This window comes from Rattus norvegicus, chromosome 1 (genome assembly GCF_036323735.1).
Source record: "Rattus norvegicus strain BN/NHsdMcwi chromosome 1, GRCr8, whole genome shotgun sequence".
In the NCBI taxonomy this organism is placed as follows: domain Eukaryota; kingdom Metazoa; phylum Chordata; class Mammalia; order Rodentia; family Muridae; genus Rattus; species Rattus norvegicus.
Window position 1 is genome coordinate 124,478,013 of NC_086019.1, and position 21,838 is coordinate 124,499,850.

General features: G+C 34.3%; 1 long non-coding RNA gene across 2 annotated transcripts in view; it reads left to right on the forward strand.

The window, feature by feature from the left end:
* The window catches only part of LOC120099834 (uncharacterized), a 34,710-nt gene extending 14,348 nt beyond the window's left edge, over positions 1-20,362 (forward strand). Inside the window, exons 2-4 of one of the 2 annotated variants that reach the window (XR_005499145.2) lie at positions 2,251-2,309; positions 17,511-17,603; positions 19,596-20,362. This is a non-coding gene — a long non-coding RNA (uncharacterized LOC120099834). The remainder of the gene's footprint in view (positions 1-2,250; positions 2,310-17,510; positions 17,604-19,595) is intronic. The other variant, XR_010060335.1, reaches the window with a different exon arrangement.
* The last annotated feature ends 1,476 nt before the right edge of the window (positions 20,363-21,838 follow it).

Below are 21,838 nucleotides of genomic sequence, written 5' to 3' on the forward strand. Positions count from 1 at the left end.
ATTAATGCTTTTTGTAACCATCATCAAAGAAGTTTCCAGCTGCAGCAGATAAGAACAAATAAAGAGACCCACTGGAAGACAAGACACAAAAAGCAAAAGAGAGAAACACTAAGGTCTAAATAGGATGTGTCCATTAAAATCTACCAGGAGAGTTCAGACTAAAGGAAGCTCCAAGAATCTCAGAGATGGAGATGGAGGACACTCTGAAATCATAATCAACAAGAGCAAAGTTCATAGGAACTCACAGACCCACTGAAGTCAAATGAACTGGGCTTGTTCCTGCATGCACTAGGTTCTCTGTGCTTATATTTAGACTTACTCTGGGTATCCCCACTGCCACGTATCAAGTTTGCAAGATTATGTGCATCCTCTCCCACTGAGGCCAGTCAGGGCAGTCCTCAGATACATATATATGCTTATGGGAGTGGGGATGGGGGTAGGGGATAGGCTTCTCATTGGCCATTTAGTCTCTGCTCCGTATTTTTCTGTACATTTATTTTAGAAAGGAACAATTTTGGGTCCAAGTTTTATAGGTAGGTTGGTGTCCCCATTCTTCCAATGGAGGCAGTCTCTGTTTGCTGGAGGTGATTTCTTCAGTTTCGCTGTCCCCATATCGACTACAGCCGTGCACATCAACCCTGATATTTCTTCCTACACCAATCAGAATTGCAAGGTAAAAATTTCAAACAACAATACAAGCATGTAGAAAAAGAGCAACACTCTTCCACTGCTGTTGCAGCCTCAAACTTGTACAACCACTATGGAAATCAATCTGGCACTTTATCAGAAAATTGGGAAATGTGCTCCCTGAAGACCTAGCTATACTACTTCTGAGCATATACCCAAAAGATGTTCCACTATATCACAAGGGTGTATGATCCACTATGTTCCTTGCAGCTTTATTGCTGGAAAATTACTTTATTAGCCGGAAAATAAAAGTGATCCAAACACCCCCCAACTGAAAAATGCATACAGAAGATACGGTTCATTAACACTACAGTATACCATTCAGATGTTAAAAGAAAGGGAATCATCAATTTTGCTGGCAAATTGATTGAACTGAAAAATATCATCCTGCATGAGGTAACCCAGACCCAAAGGGACAAGTATTGTGTGTATCCAGTGATAATTAGATATTATCCAAAAGTACAGAATATCGATAATACACCTCACAAAACCAAAAGAGGTAAAGAAGAGGGAACGTCCAAGTAAGGATGCTTAAATCGAAATTAGAAAGGGAATCAAATTATTGTGGGTGTCAGAAAGAAGGAGGGAGCTGGGTTGGAGAGAAGAGTAGAAGGAGGATAGAAGGCAGGATCAGCTGTGTGGAGGGACAGGAGTGAGGCTCAGAGCACTAGGAGAATGAATGGAAATAATCACCTGCCAGTGTTGGTGATGGATGGTTGAGAGTGTTTAGGAATTCACAGAGACCTGGGATATGGGAGGTCTCCAGGAGTCAAATTGATTTTTTGATTTGATCCATTTGTCCTAGTGCTTAATTCCATGAAACACATAGCAATTCCAAGTTAGTCGTCATGAGAACTGGATTTGTGTTTTCCTTGCCCAAATCTATTAGAAACCAGTCTTTGAATAAGGAAATGTATAATGATAAAGATGATCTGTCTCCCCTCCCTATTTTCGTCTATTGTCTGTTTCTATCTATCTCATTTTGATCTCAATGTTTACACATATCTCAACACAGCAAGAACTTCGTCATATTTTTCTTTAAAATATCATTCTGTTAGGTATGCAAACTTCTTCCTCTGATGATTCTCAGTGATTTAATACCTGTATAACTGCTTGTGCTTTCTTTTTTACTTGATTCTATGGAATCTATGCTTATTATCACTTCTGACCCTAAATTGTTTGGCTCTCAGATTTCCACAAAAAGGGAAACTTCAAAAGAATATAACTTCATAGGACATGGAAGTCCTCCAGATAATAAGTGATATATACAATTGAGGAAAGATTTGTGCTGTTGCTTCAGTCTTTCTGAGCACATATTATCCCAGCTTGTATGATACAGTGGGCCTCCCTGAGTCTTCTCCAGGTCCTTGTATATATCTTAGGTGTTAATTTGTGTTTTTTGTGGGATTCCTGAGCATATCAGGTGTGTCTCTTACTCTTTTGGCTGATCTTGGAAATCATTTTCTCCTATTGGCTTGTCATGTTTAGCATATATATGAAGGCCTTTTTCTTTTGTTTTTATGATGTGTCTTGTTTATTGTGTTTGGTTGTTGTCTTTTGTAGGTGTTCTCTTTCCTGAAGTGAAATGAAGAGGTGGTAGATGAGTGGGAAGAGGTGGAGATGTGAGTAGAGAAAGAAGATAAGTCTATGTTCATGTTCATTATGTGAAAGAATTTATTTTCCATTAAGAATGGCAAGAAACATTTTTAGTTAAAAGGAGCAACTCAGACCAAACAGTACATCTGTATAAAAAGATATGACATGCCATAGAGAAGTGAGTGTTAGGAATAAAATCATGAAGGAAAAGGGTCAGGCAGTGTAGGAAACATTGTTGAAGCACGTTACAAAAATGCAGTGGTTAAATTTCTTGCAATAGTGAGATGAAATATTAGTCCAACACTACAGAGAAACAATGTTCCAAGATTCTCATCACTTGCCTGACCTCATAGAAAGGAACTGGTATACATAAAAGATAAAACACCCCATATGAACTATTATTTCCCAAGGCAAGATGACTATAAAATATGGATTGGAAAGTTAGCATTTGAAACCCTTGATGGCATAACTATGATAACAAGGAAGAGAGTCAATGTTAGACTTCATTGATACTGGTTCCCAAATCAAATTATATTCTTGTATCTAAATCTATATGATGTATAGGATCTAAAACTGAGGCAGGGCTGAAGATTTTAAATCAGAAGCAGTACTTTAGAAGCAGGAAAACATTACTTGCTCAGTAAATACAAGGAGGTATCTCAAAGAAGTAGCATAGGGGATACTTGCAAGTACCTGCCTATGCTGGGATTTCATTAGCTTTGTCACCTGCAGGATTCGAGAGAAGTCCTTCTCTGGAACATCATATTGTCAGGCTTTGGCTAGATCCACTTGAGAGCTGGACTCTAGTCAAGAGACTGGTTGTTAAAATACTGCCTTCAGAAACCTTTATAAGTTCATGTTGCCTCTGATTTGACAGTTATGTGCATTCCAATAGGGAATGGAAAAAGAATCATTCAAAAACAGAGATCTCGCACTTCGATATTAAAAATAAAAGTCTGTGGTAAGTTTGGAGATCTCTGAGGGAGCTATTGATACATATGTCACTCCATCAACCCATATTGCAGGAAAGGCAGAAGAAAGTTTGAAAGGGGAAGACAGAAGGAAATGTAATTTACTCTAGACATAGATACAAACTGATAGTAAAAAAAGCCAGGCAGTGGTCCCTCGGGGCTCACAAGCATATACCTGTTTGACTCTAGACCCTAGCTACATAGAAAAATGCCTTCATTTCTGCATGCTCTTATGACTGTGACTCTGGGCTCCAAAATTAAGCAATCTCCTAATTTACTGTTATGTGTCTGTGGCATGGTTCTTTAGTGCTATTTATAGATGCCTGAATTATAGTACATAATAATAATGTCTAGTAGACTATTGTAACTTTGATGTAACAAAGAAATGTTACCTTTAAGCCACCACACACACTGTATAGTAGAAATGGCAATTTTCTTAGAATGACACTAGAAGTTTGCTATAGTGCCTGCTAGTGTTATATGAAGAGTATCTCAACAGAGAATGTGGGCCTAAATATGGAGAGTAATCATGGACTAATAGTAAAATATAGATTTGATTCTTGGAAAATTAAGACATTTGTGAGGGGGGATCCAATATAAAACTATTGTACTCCAGCATTCTTGCATAGAAGAAATTACAGAGAACATAGAAAATCATTATAATTGTTACTTCAACCATACCCAATGCAACCATTTCAGTAACCTAAAATTAACAGGCAAATAAAAATTGCAAACATATTTAATTTCTTGAATACATTTAAAAGAAAATTTATGTGAATAGATGTTGTACATACTTACTAAATTTACGATGAGTTGCATTGGAAGGTTTACTGAGTGTATATCAATAACCACCAGATCTATTGTATTAAACAAATAATATATAAGTGGCCTATATGTAGTGCAGGGGATGTAATCTTTGGGAAAGTTGATACAGTCTTATGTGAAGGTCTTGTTCTGAATATTCTGTTTTGCCAGATATTTACTTGTTATTATCTCCATCAACATTAACTGGTGGTGATTTTAGGTGAAGAAAAACACCAGAGCAATCTAAGTCTTACTCACTAATAATAAACATACACAACAAAGTTTTCTATATTAAAATAAAGCTTCAATTCATGTACCCTAAGCTTCTGTGTATGTTTGAGTAACTGAGAACATGGACCTGTGTTCTTCTGTTGAAAGGGAGAGTAATATATGTATATATTAAATATACAGGCACGGAATATAAATAAAAAGAGATGAAATTAATTTTAAGTTAATAGAAGTGAAATTTAGTAAAAGTTGCAGAGAATAAAGAGAAGCATGAAAATCAATATATTACTGTATGAAAGATAAAATAAAATATTACTTCTGTTAAACTAGAGAGATTCAGTTCCTATATAGATAAAGATTGCCAATTATAAACATCATTGTTAAAATCATAATTAATTAATAATTGTTATAGTTAGAGGTGTTCCTATGTAAGTCATAAATAAAAATTATTATGTAATAGCAACTGAAAGTCAAATGTTAAGTGGATATAAGTAATTGTAGATTGTATTAAGACTGCTGGTGATGGTGTGATCTCTATCTTGAGAACCACGTGGTAAAAAGAGGTCACTGATTCCATAACATTAACTCTAAATTTCACAGGCAGATAAACAAAAATACAGAAGTAAAAAGGTGAAAGAATTTGGAATGAATACAGGAGCAATGAGGAGAGAGAGAAGGAAAGCTTATGGTAAAGGTATATGAGAAGGCTGACATGTAAGTGATTAACATGACCAATCAACTGCTTTCTAAAGAACATAGGGTTATTTCAATAAAACTAGTTCCTTGAAATATTTTTCCAATACTGGAAACATAAATGATTTTTCTTGAGATGAAAATTCAGACTAGTAATTCTACCACAATTAACTTTTCCTATAATTTTAACTACTTTTCTGGTTCTCTATAATTAGCTGGGTACGATAAAACAAATGACATATAAATTCAGGTTATGATGAATGAATAAATGTCACAGCAAAATATTACTAAAGGTATTGGATGATACTAGCACTGGATACAAATGTTCTATTTAGAATACTTAATTGACAAGGTGGTAGCTTTTAGTTCACACTGTAACTTCACTTACATGTTTACAATAGATCCTTTTTGGGCTTCTCAGAGTACACACAAACTCTGAGAAATAATCGTATGAGAGGCAGTTAGCAGATCATGTTAAATTCTACCTTCCAGCTAATGCCAATATTATGTGTAAGTAGACAACATTCATCACCTGGTCCTGAGCTCCCCATATACTAATATTTATTAATATCTTCTGTCTTTCACTACACCAGAACACTCTGAGCCATGACATGATTTTCTTCCATTCATATTACATGACATATTTTAAGATTTTCTAATAGTCTGCTTTCTTTGGTGTAATAATCACTTTGACCAAAATTAACATGAAGATTGATACATTTATTTTCCAAACAACCATATTGGTTTTCAAAAGGGACAGCCATGTCAGAGATGTATCACAGACACCTATGAGCAGTAATTAGAAAATAGGCATAGGTAATAATGCTGCTTAGTGGCTTGCTGACAGTGGATCAGCAATTTTAAATATTATTCGGGTACACTCATCTTGGAGGAAGACTGTCAAAGTAGGCTTAATACTCTCTTTAATCATAAAACAGAGAACACAGTTTGATCAATGCATCAAGTTGAAGATACAAACATAAATCAACAGATATACAGTAACCTAGTATTTAATACTATATCTACTTTTTACATGCTACATGAAGGAGTTGGTGGGTAGATGGGATGGGATAAATCTGTGAGATATGCCGGGTTCAGAAAGACTATATATATATATATATATATATATATATATATATAGATAGATAGATAGATAGATAGATAGATAGATAGATAGATAGATATAGATAGATATAGATATATAGATACATATAGATATAGACATAGATATAGATATTATCTGCAAAGTCAAGCATAATTAATATACTGCCAAGAGAAACACAAATGATAAATATAGTTAAGTGACTAGACACAAGAGAGAGATTATGTTAGAGAACGGAAAGAAAACTGTTATAGAGTTATGGATATATAAGGAACCTGTGAATGGAGGAATAAATTGGAATCGGGTGGGAGGAAAATAATTGAAGTAATAAATAGCTAAAATTAAGTGGCATTTGAGGAGTAGTGTAGAACCCTAATTCAGTGTAATCACCTGTATATATATATATATATATATATATATATATATATATATATACATATATATATACATATATATATATACATATGTATATATATATATATATATATATGAAATATTCCAAATGATCCAAATGGTCCCAAAAGGTCATCTCTAGTAACCAAATGAAGCTTTCACTCCTGGGACTTGGTATTTTTATTGACTGTTCGCTTAAAGATAAAATAGGTAAAATACTTCTCAAAAGATCAGTAAGAAGGGAAGAATTACATAACAAAATAAAATCAACTTCCAAACTCACATGACATACATATTTTGTTTTGCATTTAGGAGTATTTAATGTGTGTGTGTGTGTGTGTGTGTGTGTGTGTGTGTGTAATGATCATTAAAGGAAATTGTGTATTTAAACTCATATTTAAAAAATGAGTTGAACAGAAAATAGATAATCAATATAACTAAATATATAATAAAATTGATTTGTTTTAATTTCCTAAGGCTACAGGTGCTAGATGATAGAAAAGAGACAGCCTGCTATAATATGTAACTGAGAAATTCAATTATAGAAAAGAAAGGATCTCAGTGGTTGCTTGGCCACTACAGTAATTTTGGAAACAGTACTTTCTGTACCAAATCTCTAGAATCTGAAATATTGTATTCAAGGTTAACAAAAGAATACAGGGGTAGATATATTGAGAGATAAATTATCGCTTCATACATAAAGTTTCCTGACAGGAATACATTGCTTTGTTGAATAATTTGCTAATGTGGAACTCTATTACCTGACTGAAACACCACAAACCATACACAAATATATCATTAAATCTGAATTACCTGATGTTAAGCTAAAATTACTGAAGAAACTATATGTTCATATTATTGAATGGGAAAAACCAGTCTGTTGTCCAAACAGAAGTTTTCCCATTATAGACTGTGCATGAAGGTATGCTGCATGTTATTTGAGTAGGGAAAAATAACAAGATCAAATGCTACAAACTGGCACAAATATGATAGGCTGTAACACCTACATTTATTGGATATATGCTTTCCTCCATGGAAGGAAAGCTCTACTGGACACTACAAAAGTAATTAATAACCATAGATTAGATAGGTCACAGGCTAAAAACACACTTCTACCATTATGTAAAGGCAACATCAAAATAAATGACTCTTGATGACAAAATACTACACCTATATATCTTTCCTTAAACCATGTCAAAGATGCTTCTTGCACTACATGAGAAATAATAGAAGGATATTCAGTGGGGTATGTGTACTGAAAGAGAGACCTTGGAGTACTAAATCCTTACTGTAATCCTTTTGGCAAATATCTCCCTTCAAGTTTCATTTATTTGTGTGGGAATAGAGGAAGAAAGACTGTAAAGATTCTGAGGTGGTGGATAACTCCAAGGAACGAATGTTTTCTTTATACAATGCTAGAGGTACATGTAGGTAATCACAGAGAATGGATAAGCACATATAAGATTTGCATAGGTTCAAACCAAACTACTTTTGAGAAGAGAAAGCCAAAATTAGGCACCTAATAATTTAAAAAAAGTTTAATTATACACATAAATTTTATTAATTGGTTATATTAAAGAAAACAAAATATTCTCAGATTCAAAATTGATCTAAAATAAAGCACTGAGAAAAATATGTAAGAAGTGAATATTTTAATCCTAATAACGAAAATTCTCACATATCATTTTGTCTGCAAAGGGCCAGTTTTCAAGATTGAAGAAAAAAATGATGTGAATTCCTTTCACATTTCTATTTAATATCTGTTCTAAGTCTACTGTCAGGTGTACTAGGTGAGGTAATAATAAAAGAAATCTTTTACTTATTGTAGACCTTAATTAATGATACATGTATCATAGTACACCTTTGTGAAAATGATACAACCTCTTAAATATAAAAATCCTAAGAATCTCACAAACCTCTTTTTACACTATAAGGCATGCTTGACACTGCTTTGATGCATATAATCAAAGAATATATTCAGATGTATTTCTACATAAAAGGTATCACAACTATTAAATTAAAATGAAAATATGCTAAAAGAATTATCTGTCAAACTTGGTGATATCTTTTATTTGCAACTTAGAATAGCCTGAAACAGAAGGTTTATATGAGAGTTTCAGATGAAGATCTCCCTGTTCAACATAGAGACATTCAGTGACTGCTGTAGAAATTTCAATAAATTTTAACTTAAAATAATTTAATACTCATGGAATACTGGTAAGTAACAATTTATAAACTATGCCTGGGAATATATTCATGCTGTTTGTCTTTTCTGGAAGATGCACAATGAGGACTCTGTTTGTCCTATATAGGATGTAATGTCAGATCAGAAAGTAAAAAGGGTACATAATATCCATGCTTGTGAAACAATAGTTAAGGGGTTATTTATTGAATCATGGGCAAGTGTGTATGACACAAGCTCAGCTGGATTATCTAAACGCCTACAGGAATATGGGAGAAATCACCTGAGAACTGCAGACTTACACCTCCTTAACCATTGTGAAGATAGCTAAATCACCTAATTGTCTGTGGCTACTTAATGATTTACTATTTTAATAAAATTTGAAAAATTACAATATATAGCTCCACAAATTCAGTGAATAGCTAATGCAACTTTAGCAAAGTTACTGTTCTCTAATACATTCTGCTATGACAGACCCTCTGCAAATGGTGATATGGAAAGTAAAAGGTTCTTATAGAAAGATTTTATGGAAATACTTACTGGAGCATTTAAACATAGTTACATTGAAACTCCTGTCTAGGTAATAGACCATCACCATTGATGAAACAATAAAGGGTCATTAGGGGAACACAATATTATTCTACATCGTGTATAATTTCCCATAAAAAAGTACAAAATGTCAGCTATTTTTCTTGTCAATAGATATATCATTAAATTAAGAAATTTGATTTACTCCTATCAAGTGGTAGGTAAACTAAATGAAATTATTATGGTATCAGTATAAAAAATATGAATGAAATTGTGAACTTTTGCAATCTGGCATTGTGTGGGTATCCATTGCAATATCAGTTTAATAGTGACACATGAAGAACAGTATAGTAATCCCCTACTATTTTCAGACCTCTGGCTCCTGCAAATTCCCTGAAAATGTCCACTCAACTGTTCAGGTTTTTCAACATTTGCCTTGTGATAAGCACATTAAAATGTATGAAATATAAGATTTGAGTCATTTCCCTTAACAAGACACGCCATGAATATATTTATATAAATCAGCTTCTTTGTTACAGTGTAAACTCCTAGAATTTATTATTCCTTAAAACTCAAGTTTAATACAAGGGGTAAGCACCCTAAAGAAAGCTCTACTATGCAGGCAGTAGAGAAACTATCTCTGTGTCCTCGATGGCTTTATTAATGTTCCATCAAGTTCTAACCAACAGCAAATTGAAAAGTATAAACTAAAGTGTCAAATGTACCATGCGTGAGAAGAAACTTTCAATTCAAGACATGCACCTGGGGGCAGGAAATGAAGTAGAGACCATGGTATCTATACTATTGCTTACTTTATTATAAAACCTATAATGATATCCTCAAGGGGATCACCTTACACACTGCTGGCCCATATTTATGATCAAACCAAAATTCAACAGTCATTTACAGAGTATGATCAGATAAAGGCTATTCATTAATTTAGGAACCGTCTACTATATTCACCCATTTCTTGAAGTTGTTAATACAAAACCAACCTTCCCTTCCAATACATTCAATTTTTAATGTCATTCCCTTCTACCTGTTCTCCTTTTCCACCGTCATCTCTTCTTTTTCTTTTTCTTTTTTTTTTTTTGGTTTTTTTTTTCTTTTTTTCAGAGCTGGGGACCGAACCCAGGGCCTTGCGCTTCCTAGGCAAGCACTCTACCACTGAGCTAAATCCCCAACCCCCCTTCTTCTCTTCTATATCTCATACATTTCCCTTCTGACATCTACACACACAGAGGCGAACACACACACACACACACACACACACACACACACACACACACACACACACTTCCACCCATTTAACCTTACCAAACTGAGTTTCAAGTGTAGCAGGGATTACATAAATGTCTATAATACCAGGTTTCCATTATATCAAGGACAGCATATGTCTAATTTTCACAATATCTCCAATTCCAGTTAAGTCTAACCACTGGCATGTATATTATGAACAGTTTTCTAATATTTCTTTTAAAAAATTTTCTCTTAAGACAAGAGTGGATTAATTATTCTCAGAGACTCAGCTATAGCAGAATTGACAGGGGAACATGTCAGTATCTTTTGTCAACTGCTTGTACCTAATCTACTACTCCATAACTCTGTCATTTTGCTGGATACACAGTTCTTTTGTTTCTAAGTCATAGGTAGTTGTCTCCTGCTTTGGTGAGATATTCTGCTTCTTATATTACCAACATTCAGATCCTGTGCTCTTCCTCTTTTAGTCCTTCCATTGATTGAAAACCGTTGGGAAAATAAAATAGACAACAATGAGACAAAGGACAAGATTTTTTACAATAGAAATTTGAGACAGTATCTCAAAGACCTGTGAATGAATTATGACCTCCATATAGCAGAGGACTATCTCAAAATTGTCTCTCACTAGATAAGCAAATTCCTCATAGGTCTCTGAGATCTGGATTTGTTTTCTTGCAGGAACAATAATACTGACAAAATTAAAGATTAAGAGTATATATAGGACATATTTAATAAGCTTAAGTTTCAGCAAATCCTTTGAGTAGGGAGGCAACAAGGGATAACATGAACCATACATGGGGAAATTATTAGTCTTAGAAATTGTGGCATTTTGGTGATTCACTTCACTTTTGAAGGCAATGCTTTTATCAATCATAGAGTAATAAAATAGTTTTATGTGTTTAAGAGCATGTAAATATCAGATAGCAAAAAAAGGTAATGCTATATTTTTTCTGTTTACCTGTTTTTGTATGTATCTTAGACATAATAATATCCATAATGTTTTTGTCTGTTGAATGGTGTATTTTCTGTTTGATGGCAATTATTGAAGTGTGAAAGCAGTTCAGAGAAAATAGGGTTTCAGTGGACATATTTTTATTTTATATTTTATCCCTCTTCTCAATTTGCCCTCCACAAAATCCATATCCCTTTCCTCCTCCCTCAACCACCCTCTCCTACATGAGTTCTCTAGCATTCCCATATGCTAGATCTTGGAGCCACAAAAGGACTAAGTGTCAGATAAGGCAATCTACTGCTGCATATGGAAATGGAGCTGTGGGTCCATCCATATGTGTAATTTGGTTGGTGGTTTAGTCCTTGGGAAACTTGGAAGGGACTGTTTGTTTGATATTGTTGTTCCTTCTATGGGATTGCAAACCCCTTGGCTCCTTCTGTCCTTCCCCTAATTCCTCCATTGAGGCCCTGTGCTTAGCATCTGCATCTGTGTCGGTAAGGCTCAGGCAGAACCTTGCAGGAGACATCTATATCAGGCTCCTGACAGCAAGCACTTTGTCAGCAATAGTGTCTAGGTTTGGTGTGTGCAGATGGAATGGTCCCTACGTGGGGCAGCCTCTGGATGGCCTTTCCTTCCATCTCTGCTCCATTCTTTCCTCTGCATTTCCTTTTGACAGGAGGATACTGGACTATTATGTTTGAGATTGATCAGTGGCCATATTCCTTAACCAGGAGAAGAGGACAGGGCTGCAATCAGGATGTCAACTGAATGAAAAATAAATTATTGAGAAAAAAGGGAAGAAATGCTCCCTCATATAGTGATTAGTACATTTAAACAGTTTTAAGTTGATCAAGGTAACAATGTGAATGACTTCATTAATTCTTGCTATTTATGATGGGTTGACAATTATTTAAATATTAGTCTAACATTCATATAGGGAGAAAATAACATTCAGTTGAGACTATTCTCAGTTCAATTATGATACTGTCCATCTCTATTTGAATAATTGGCAAACAAAGTAGGTTTTTGTTCCCTGGCAAAAATGGAACAAATGGTTTTCATTATTTCATATTTGTCACTCATGTGCTTATATTTTTATTTGTGCATCAAATATATATTCCGGTATAGTTAGGTCTGTGAAGGGTGAACGTATCTTGCCATATCATGTGGTAATAAATTACTCTAATGTTTTTTTTTCTCTGAGTTATTGGATCCAACTTCTGTGATATTTCACAGATAGTTTATCAGGTAGCTTTAAACCCAATTTTCTCAGTAAAACTTACTTGGAGCCTGCATAGCACAGGATCACTTTTGCCAATGGTATCACATCATTACAAGGATATGTCATACGTGTCTCTTAATTCTGTGAAAGTGTAACTCACTGATTCTTTGTAACTAACATATTATGATTCCTTGTGTTGATGAGTAGCTCTTTTCTGAGAGTCCACTTTGCTATAATTTTGTGAAATGTACATAGGAATATACTCATGTTAAACAGTTTAACATATACTCAATAAAAGTAAAAAGAGTTAAATTTTCCATATTAAATATATTATGTGCAAATATGTGTTTTATATGATGAAATAAATTGTTTATATTGTTTTTATCTGATGATTTTTATAGAATTAAAAACAACCTCCCAACACATCCTTTACGATGCTTTTAGTATTGGGTATGGAAAATACAATATCTATATGTAATGCCACAGAGTGAATAGCATTATTATATAATTATTACATTCTGCATAATAAAATTAGTTAATTATACAGATTAAGCTACAGTAGATACATCTTATATCTTTAAAGATGTATACACTGAGAACTCCCTAATGCATAAAGTTGACTTCTCTTCCCTATTGTGGACATCGGCAATCACAATAGCAACAATTTGATCATAATTGTCTTTGCAGCCCCACTATAATGTAAAGATATAATAGGATCTTGAACTTTTTAAGCACTGTTTAATTTTTGTGTTCATTAAATTAGCGTGTTCTTTGTTTATTTTTCTATGATGCACTGTGTTCCAAATGTGCAAACTAATAACACAACACAGCTGTTTGCAATCATAACACTATTCCTTTCCATCATTACAGATATGTGGTCCTACAACCTAGAGTATTTATTACTGCTGTACTATGGTGATGTAGCACATGATATGACACCACTAAAACAATGAACCTTTCTTCATGGATGACCATGTTTCACAGAGTAAATTAAGTGACTTTCCAAGCTTTTCTCACATTGTCCCTAGACATAGCACATATGCACCCCAGAAGGATGCAGTGAGTATGAACAGACTGAAACAATGATGAGCATTTGTACATCTGCAGAATTTTGTTTTCCAGCTCATGTACAGTCTCTACTTTCGGTAACCATCACAGTTCCCCAAAAAGGACAGATTGATCCTTGTCTCCTTATTTCTTTACTCATGAAATCCAATCACCTTGCCTGTTTAAAACACATTGTAAATCAATAATTTATGAAAATCATGCAGTGTAAATGCTCACTCTTTGTACTGTTGTTGATAAAATGGCCACAAACTCATTTTAACTTTATTTGACTTTTTATAGTTGAAATTTGCAGTTTTTTAACAGTAAAATGTAATTTATTAGGGTTCATCCTTGCAAGATGTAATTGTATGATTTGAAACAAAACAGACACCTCAATGATTATCTATAGGTTACAGATTAAAATTGAAGACAATAGTATACTTTATATATTAATGTGATGGTGCTTCAAAATGTATGCACTTGTGTATTTGTGTCTCTGTGTGTGTTTGTATGTGTGTGTGTATATGTGTTCATATATCCACAAAATTTTGTGCATAAATATAATTAATGATATAATTATATCTGAAATTTAAAGAGAATACCATGAAATACTTTTATACTAGGCAGCACCATCTACAGGATTAGCAAGTTCATTTCCTATACTAGATAAGTAATTGAATGTTTGGAAATCAAATTACTAAAGTTTGGCATTTATTATCTTGGGCCCTGTGTGTTCTTTTGTTTCTAATATTAGTCTGGTTTTGATGTCAGCCTCATGTCATCCCTCAGTTTCTCCTGGCAAATTTTACAGTACAAGAGGCTGCATTTTAGGAGTCAGATATTACTTCCTATTTTTCTGTATGCCCTTCTAATTGTCCTTAATTTCTTCTCAGAGAAACACACCAGCGGGTGTTACAGGAGGTAGCAATAACAGTTCTATTGAATTTGTGATTGGAGTGGGAAGAGTCTAATAGTTATTCATCCCAGAGAATAGGAAAGGATATATGTCTGGGTTATAGTCGGGCCTGTGAAAAAACAAACAGATATCTTCTATTGAGTTCTTTCAGAATTAGAGTACAGGCTTTTTTTTTCCTTCAATATTTCTACAAGCATCTCATTTTATTGGAATTGATTAACTTTTCATTATAAATCGTTTATATTGATAATACTAGAAAAATGAAGAGGTATTGAGTTTTAGAGTATTTCTCCCCAAGTGTCCCAGGGCATAGTACATTAAATATGTATGGGAACAATGTTATATGGATTTTACCAATAGAAACGTCTTTGTCTTTGCCAGTCCAAATAAATGAAAAATACCTCTCAGTACTATTAGTGAATCAATTTAACAAGTGGTGGAACATTTGTACATTCAATGTTGGACAGTTATTGGTTTTGTTTTAATTTTTGGAAAAGGCCATTTTATCTCTTAAGAGTGATACAGTGATATACACCTAATATGACAGACATATCTAAGACTAACCTTGAAACTAAGAAATCTTCCTCCACTCATTAGATACAACCCTTGATGAAAAACTGCTTAATTCCTCTCCTTAATATTTACAGGCCTTATTTGTTCAAACTGTGAACATTTGATCCAAGGTATATGAAATATAATGTAAGGAAAATCTTGGAACAACCAAGATGTGTCTCGGCAAAAGAATGGATCCAGAAAATGTGGCTCATTTATGCAATAAAAGAGTATTCACCTATTTAAAAAAAAAGGACATGATGCATATTCATGGCAAATGGGTGGGGCTAAAAAATATCAATCTGAGAGAAGTAATCCAGACTCAAAATTACAGGCATGGTTTGCACTCCCTAGTAAATGTATATTAGCCAAATGTCAGAATACTCATGAAGTCACATGAACTTGGCTTGTTCCTGCCTGCACTAGGTTCTCTGTGTTTATATTTTGACTTACTCTGGGTATCCCCACTGCCACGTATCAAGTTTGTGCAAGATTATGTGCATCCTCTCCCACTGAGGCCAGTCAAGGCAGTCCTCAGATTCATATATATACGGATGGGAGTGGGGATAGGGGTAGGGGATAGGCTGCACATTAGCCATTTAGTCTCTGCTCCATATTTTTCTGTACATTTCTTTTAGAAAGGAAGAATTTTGGGTCAAAAGTATTATAGGTAGGTTGGTGTCCCCATACTTCCAATGGAGGCAGCCTCTGGTTGCTGGAGGTGATTTCTTCAGTTTCCCTGCCACCATTTTGACATCAGCCATACACATCAACCCTGATATTACATCCAACACCAATCAGAATGGCAAAGGTAAAAATTTCAAACAACAATACAAGCATGTAGAAAAAGAGCAACACTCTTCCACTGGTGGTGCAGGCTCAGACTTGTACAACCACTATGGAAGTCAATCTGGCAGTTTATCAGAAAATTGGGAAATGTGCTCCCTGAAGACCTGGCTATACTACTTCTAAGCATATACCAAAAAGATGTTCCACTATATCACAAGGGTGTATGATCCAATATGGTCATAGCAGCTTTATTACTAATAGCTGAAAATAAAAGCGATCCAAACACCCACCAACTGAAAAATGGATACAGAAGATATTTTTCATTTACACTATGGTGTACCATTCAGATATTAAAAGAAAGGGAATCATTAATTTTGCTGGAAAATTGATTGAACTGAAAAATATCATCCTGCATGAGGTAACCCAAACCCAAAGGAACATGCATTGTGTGTATTCAGTGATAATTAGATATTATCCAAAAGTACAGAATATCCATAATACACTTCACAAAACCAAAAAAAAGGTAAAGAAGAGGGAAAATCAAAGTAAGGATGTTTCAATCATAATTGGAAGGGGAATGAAATTGTCCTGGGAGTCAGAAAGAAGGAGAGAGCTGGATTGGAGAAGAGAGTAGAAGGGGGACAGAAGGCAGGATAACTGTTTGGAGGGACAGGAGTGAGGCTCAGAGCACTAGGAGAATGATGGAAATGTGCACCTGCCAGTGTTGGTGATGGATGGTTGAGCGTGTTTAGGAATTCACAGAGACCTGGGATATGGGAGGTCCACAGGAGTCAAATTGATTTTTTAATTTGATACATTCGTCCTAGTACCTTAATCCCCTGAAGCACACAGCATTTCCAAGTTAGTCGTCACGAGGACTGGATTTGTGTTTCCCTTGCCCAAATCTATTAGAAAAAAGTCTTTGAATAAGGGAATGTATAATAATAAAGATGATCTTTCTCCCCTCCCAATTTTCCTCTATTATCTATTTCTATCTATCTCATTTTGTTCTCAATGTCTACACGGATCTCAAAACAGCAAGAACTTCGTCATATTTTTCTTTAAACATATCATTCTGTTAGGTATGCAAACTTTTTCCTCTGATGATTCTCAGTGAATTAATACCTGTATAACTGCTTGTGCTTTCCTTTTTACTTGATTCTATGGAATCTATGCTTATTATCACTTCTGAACCTAAATTCTTTGGCTCTCAGATTTCCACAAAAAGAGAAACTTCAAAAGAATATAACTTAACAGGACAGGGAAGTCCTCCAGATAATAAGTGATATATACAATTGAGGAAGGATTTGTGCTGTTGCTTCAGTCTTTCTGAGCACATATTATTCCAGCTTGCATGATACAGTGGGCCTCCCTGAGTCTGCTCCATGTCCTTGTGTATATATTATAGTTGTTAGTCTGTGTTTTTGTGGGATTCCTGAGCATAGCAGGTGTGTCTCTTATTTTTTTCGCTGATCTTGGAAATCATTTCCTCCCATTGGATTTTCGTGTTTAGCATATATATGAAGGCCTTTTTCTTTTGTTTTTATGATGTGTCTTGTTTATTGTGTTTGGTTGTTGTCTTTTATAGGTGTTCTCTTTCCTGAAGTGAAATGAAGAGGTGGTGGATGAGTGGGAAGAGATGGAGCTGTGAGTGGAGAAAAGAAGATAAATCTATTACCAGGTTTACTATGTGAAAGAATTAATTTTCCATTAAGAATGGCAAGAAACGGGTTGGGGATTTAGCTCAGTGGTAGAGCGCTTGCCTAGCAAGCGCAAGGCCCTGGGTTCGGTCCCGAGCTCCGAAAAAAAGAAAAGAAAAAAAAAAAAAGAATGGCAAGAAACATTTTTAGTTAAAAGGAGAAACTCAGACAAAACAGTACTTCTGTAGAAAAAGTTATGACATGACATAGTGAAGTGAGTGGCAGGAACAAAATGATGAAGAATAAGAGTCAGGCAGAGTAGGAAACATTGTCGAGGCACGTTACAAAAATGTAATGGCTAAATTTCTTGCAATAGTGAGATGAAATATTAGTCCAACACTACAGAGAAACAATGTTCCAAGACTCTCATCACTTGCCTGGCCTCATAGAAAGGAACTGGTATACATGGAAGATAAAACACCCCATGTGAACTATTATTTCCCAAGGCAAGATGACTATAAAATATGGATTGGAAAGTTAGACTTTGAAAGCATTGATGGCAGCCCTATGATAATAGGAAGACAGTCAATGTTAGACTTCATTGATACTGGTTCCCAAATCAAATTATATTCCTCGTATGTAAATCTACAAGATGTATAGGATCTAAAACTGAGGCAGGGCTGAAGATTTTAAATCAAAAGCAGGAAAACATTGCTTGCACAGGAAATACAAGGAGGGATCTCAGAGAAGGAGCGAAGGGGATACCTGCAAGTACCTGCCAATGCTGGGATTTCATTAGCTTTGTCACCTGCAGGATTCAAGAGACGTCCTTCTCTGGAGCATCTTATACTCAGGCTTTGGCTAGATCCACTTGAGAACTGGACTCTAATCCGGAGACTGGTGTGAAAATACTGGCTTCAGAGACCTTTATTAGCTCAGGTTGCCTCTGATTTGACATTTATGTGCATTCCAATAGGGAATGGACAAAGAATCATTCAAAAACAGAGATCTCACACTTCGATATTAAAAACAAAATCTGTGGTAAGTTTGGCGATCTCTGAGGGAGCTATTGATACATATGTCACTCCATCAACCCATATTGCAGGAAAGGCAGAAGAAAGTTTGAAAGGGGAAGACAGAAGGAAATGTAATTTACTCTAGACATAGATATCAACTGATAATAAAAAGAAGCCAGCAAGTGGTGCCTCGGGGCTCTCCTGCATCTACCTTTTTTGACTCTAGATCCTGGCTACATAGAAAAATGCCTTCATTTCTACATGCTCTTATGACTGTGACTCTGGGCTCCAAAATTAAGCAATCTCCTAATTCACTATTATCTCTCAGTGGCATGGTTCTTTAGTGCTATTTGTAGATGCCTGAATCATAGTACATAATAATAATGTCTAGTAGACTATTGTAACTTTGATGTAACAAAGAAATGTTACCTTTAAGCCACCACACAAACTGTATAGTAGAAATGGCAATTTACTTAGAATGACACTAGTAGTTTGCTATAGTGCCTGCTAGTGTTATATGAAAAGTATTGCAACAGAGAATGTGGGACTAAATGGGGAGAATACTAATGGACTAATGGTAAAATATACTATTCGATCCTTGGAAAATTAAGACATGTGTGTGGGGGGATCCAATATAAAACTACTGTACTCCAGCTTTCTTGCATAGAAGGAATTCCTGAGAACATAGAAAATCATTAGACTTGTTACTTCAAACATAGCCAATGCAACCATTTCAGTAAACTAAAATTAACAGGCAAAAAAAAATATATTGCAATCATATTTAATTTCTTGAATACATTTAAAGTAATATTTCTGTGAATAGATGTTGTACATACTTACTAAAATTACAATGTGTTGTCATTGGAAGTTTTACTTATTGTATATCAATAACCACAAGATCTATTGTATTAAACAAATATTGTATAAGTGGCCTTTATATAGTGCAGTGGATGTAATCTTTGGGAAAGTTGATACAGTCTTATTTAAGCTCTTGTTCTGAATCTTCTCTTTCACCAGATATTTACTTGTTATTATCTCCATCAACATTAACCGGTGGTGATTTTAAGTGAGATAAACACCAGCGCAATCAAAGTCTTATGTACTAATAATAAACATACACAACAAAGTTTTCTATATTAAAATAAAGCTTCAATTCTTGTACCCTAACCTTCTGTGTATGTTTGGGTAACTGAGAACATAGACCTGTGTTCTTCTGTTGAAAGGGATAGTAATATATGTATATATTAATTACAAAGTCATGTAATAACAATAAAAAGAGATGAAATTAATTTTAAATTAATAGAAGTGAAATCTATGAAAAGTTGCAGAGAGTAAAGAGAAGCATGAAAATTAATATATTATTGTATGAAAGATAAAATAAAATATTACTTCTGGTAAACTAGAGAGATTCAGTTCCTATATAGTTAAGGATTGGCAATTATAAACATCATTGTTAAAATCATAATTAATTAATAATTGTTATACGTATAAGTGTATGTATATATGTCATAAATAAAAATTATTAAATAATAGCAACTGAAAATCAACTGTTAAGTGGATATAAGTAATTGTAGCTTGTACTAAGACTGCTGGTGATGGTGTGATCTCTATCTTGAGAACCACGTCGTAGAAGGAGGTCACTGATTCCATAACATTAACTCTTAATTTCACAGGCAGATAAACAAAAATACAAAAGTAAAAAAGGTGAAAGAATGTAGTAATGAATACAAGACAGGAGGAAAGAGGAGAGAGAGAATGAGAGCTTATGGTAAAGGTATATAAGAAGGGTGACATGTAAGTGATTAATATGATCCATGAACTGCTTTCTAAAGAACATAGGATTTTTTTCAATAAAAGTAGTTCCTTGAAATATTTTCCAATACTGGAAACATAAATGATTTTTCCTAAGATGCAAATTCAGACTACTCATTCTACCACAAGTAACTCTTTCTGTAATTTGAACTACTTTTCTGGTTCTCTATAATTAGCTGGTACGACAAAACAAATGACATATAAATTCAGGTTATGATGAATGAATAAATGTCACAGCAAAATATTACTAAAGATATTGAATGATACTAGCACTGGATACAAATGTTTTATTTAGTATACTTAATTGACAAGGTGGTAGCTTTTAGTTCACACTGTAACTTCACTTACATGTTTACAATAGATCCTTTTTGAGCTTCTCAGAGTACACACAAACTCTGAGAAATAATCGTATGAGAGGCAGTTAGCAGATCATGTTAAATTCTACCTTCCAGCTAATGCCATTATTATGTGTAAGTAGACAACATTCAGCACCTGGTCCTGAGCTCCCCATATACTAATATTTATTAATATCTTCTGTCTTTCACTACACCAGAACACTCTGAGCCGTGACATGATTTTCTTCCATTCATATTATATGGCATATTTCTAAGTTTTTCTATGATAGTCTACTTTCTCTAATGTAATAATCACTATGACCAAAACTAACATGAAGATTGATACATTTATTTTCCAAACAAACATATTGCCTTTCAAAAGGGACAGTCTTGTCAGAAATGTATCACAGACACACAGGATTTAGAAAATATGCAGTAGGTAATAATGCTGCTTAGTGACTTGCTGACAGTGGATCAGCAATTTTAAATATTTAAATAAATATCACTCATCTTGGAGGAAGACTGTCAAAAGTAGGCTTAATCCTCTCTTTAATCATAAAGCAGAGCACACAGGCTGATCAATGCATCAAGTTGAACAAACAAACATAAATCAATCGATATACAGTAACCTAGTATTTAATTCAATATCTACTTTTACATGCTACATGAGGGAGTTGGTGGGTGGATGGGATGGGATAAATCTGTGAGTTATGCCAGGTCCACAAAGAATATATATATATATGTATATATATATATGTATGTATATATATATATATATATATATATATATATTCATTCACTTAATCACTTATATCTTATATGTGGGTATAATCTCTACAGTCAAGCACAATTTCTATACCGACAAGAGAAAGACAAATGATAAGTATAGTTAAGTGACTAGACACTAGAGAGAGATTATGTTAGAGAACAGAAAGAAAAGTATTATATAGTTATGGATATATAAGGAACCTGTGAATGGAGGAATAAATTGGAATCGGGAAGGGGAGGAAGATAATTGAAGGAATAAATAGAGAGCTAAAATTAAGGGGCATTTGAGGAGTAGTGTAGAACCCTAATTCAGTATAATCACCTGTACTTACATACATATATATA